The following is a 2,570-nucleotide window of genomic DNA, read 5'->3' on the forward strand; positions in this document are numbered from 1 at the left end:
TCTAACCCACCTCACGGGCGAGGCGCGGCTATGGGGTTTGGCAGAGTATGAACGGATGGCCCCGGCATGCGATTCCTTCGACGCCTTCGCAGAGGAATTGCTCTTCCTGTTCGACCTGGGATCCGCCGCCGAAGACGCCGCCGAGGAACTGGCGACGCTGCGTCAGGGTAGCCGATCGGTCGCGGAGTACGCCCTTAAATTCCAGACGTTGGCCGGCAGCAGCGGATGGAACGCGCCAGCGCTCGTCAGCACGTTCCTAAACGGCCTCGCGGATTATATGAAGGACGAACTGGTGTCGTACGATCGCCCGCGAACCCTGAGGGGCGCGATGGACTTGGCGGCCCGAGTAGACCGGCGGATCCGGACGCGGCGGCGCGATCGGGAGAGGAGGTCCCCGCGGAATCCGCGTGGCCACATTCCTCCGTCTGCTGGGGACCCGCCCACCACTCCACCCGCCGAGCCCATGGATCTGGGAGGGGCTCGGGTCTCCTCGGAGGAGCACCGTCGACGCCTTTCGCTGGGCTTGTGTTTTTACTGTGGGGAGGGGGGCCATCGGGTGGCGGGGTGCCCGCTAAAAGGCCGGAGCTCACGCGGCGTCGGGGGATCCGCGTGAGCTCGACCAGCACCGGCTCTCCCAGTCCCAGCACGCTCACGCTGCAGGCACGTGTCCAGCTTGCGGGGGGCGACCAGAACGTGGCAGCCTTGGTGGATTCCGGCGCGGAGGGGAACATCATGGACATTAGCCTGGCGCGTCGGTGGGGTGTCGGCTTCCTCCCTCTGAGCCCGCCCATTCCCGCGCGTGCCATTGATGGCCGCCTGATTGGCGAGGTGGCGTTCGTGACAGAACCGGTTAAGGTACTGCTCTCCGGCAATCACCACGAGACCATCCAGTTTTTTCTTCTTTCCCTCCCAGGACAGCAGCTCATCCTGGGGCACCCTTGGTTGCGGCAGCACAACCCGGTGCTGGACTGGGAGGTGGGGGTTGTACGGCAGTGGAGCGAACGCTGCCATCGAGTGTGCCTGAAGGCGGCCACCAGCCCACTCGGCAGAGCCCCGCCCAGGTACAGTCCCGACATCTCCAAGGTCCCAGCAGTTTATCACGAACTCAAGGAGGTTTTTAGTAAAGCCAGGGCCGCTTCTCTTCCTCCACACCGGTCCTACGATTGCGCCATCGACCTGTTGCCCGGCACCTTCCCTCCCAAGGGGCGCGTCTACTCCCTGTCCGCTCCTGAGCGCCGGGCTATGGAGGAGTACATCCGGGAGTCCCTGGCAGCCGGCATCATACGGCCGTCCTCTTCACCTGCGGGAGCGGGGTTTTTCTTCGTGAAGAAGAAGGAGGGCACGCTCCGTCCGTGTATCGACTACCGGGGAATAAACGCAATCACCGTAAAGAACCGATACCCTCTGCCTCTTCTTTCGTCCGCCTTTGAGAGCCTTCAGGGTGCCACCATCTTCACCAAGCTGGATCTTCGCAACGCCTACCACCTGATCCGCATCCGGGAGGGAGACGAGTGGAAGACGGCTTTCAACACCCCGAGCGGACACTACGAGTACTTGGTGGTTCCGTTTGGGCTCACCAACGCCCCAGCAGTTTTCCAGTCACTGATAAACGACGTGTTACGAGACATGCTGGACAAATTTGTGTTCGTTTATTTGGACGACATCCTCATCTTCTCCCGCTCGCTTCCTGAACACATCAAGCATGTTCGGGCGGTGCTGCGACGCCTCCTAGAGAATTCGCTATACGTGAAGGCAGAGAAGTGCGAGTTCCACACCTCCTCTGTCAAATTCCTCGGCTACGTGGTGCGTGAGGGATCCATCGAAATGGACCCTGGGAAGGTGGAGGCGGTCACGTCATGGCCTGTTCCCGAGACACGCAAGCGGCTGCAACAATTCTTAGGTTTCGCGAACTTTTATCGCCGTTTTATCCGTGGATACAGCACGGCGGCCGCGCCACTCACCGCCCTTACCAGCCCCGCCTCTCCATACAAATGGACAGAACGGGCAGAACAAGCATTTCAGGAGCTTAAGAGGAGGTTCACATCCGCTCCCATCCTCAGAGTTCCCGATCCCGACAGACAGTTCGTGGTCGAAGTGGACGCCTCGAACGTGGGTGTCGGGGCGGTGTTGTCTCAACGCAGCCGCCAAGACGATCGTCTCCATCCGTGCGCCTTCTTCTCTCGCCGTTTGTCAGCCTCAGAACGGAACTATGACATCGGTAATCGGGAGCTCCTCGCCGTCAAGTTGGCTTTGGAGGAGTGGCGACATTGGCTGGAGGGCGCCACCACTCCGTTCATTGTCTGGACCGACCACCGCAACTTGGAGTATCTGAGATCGGCCAAGAGACTGAAAGCGAGACAGGCACGGTGGGCTCTGTTCTTTGACCGGTTTGAGTTCTCTCTTTCCTACAGACCGGGTTCCCGTAACGCGAAGGCGGACGCCCTGTCGCGTTTGTTTCCTGGTGGGGAGGAGGGACAGGGTCCGCCTCCCACTATCCTCCCGAGCTCGGTTCGGGTGGCGGCTCTTACATGGGAGATCGAACGCCAAGTGGAAGCCGCATCACGCGATCA

General features: G+C 61.2%; 1 long non-coding RNA gene across 1 annotated transcript; it reads left to right on the plus strand.

Moving 5' to 3' along the window:
• Nucleotides 1-528: 528 nt before the first annotated feature.
• On the plus strand, nt 529-1,398 carry LOC137840094 (uncharacterized). Its single transcript, XR_011086537.1, has 2 exons — nt 529-1,061; nt 1,204-1,398. It is a non-coding gene; the product is annotated as an uncharacterized lncRNA (long non-coding RNA).
• The last annotated feature ends 1,172 nt before the right edge of the window (nt 1,399-2,570 follow it).

The sequence above is a fragment of the Syngnathus scovelli genome, chromosome 2, assembly GCF_024217435.2.
Source record: "Syngnathus scovelli strain Florida chromosome 2, RoL_Ssco_1.2, whole genome shotgun sequence".
NCBI lineage: Eukaryota > Metazoa > Chordata > Actinopteri > Syngnathiformes > Syngnathidae > Syngnathus > Syngnathus scovelli.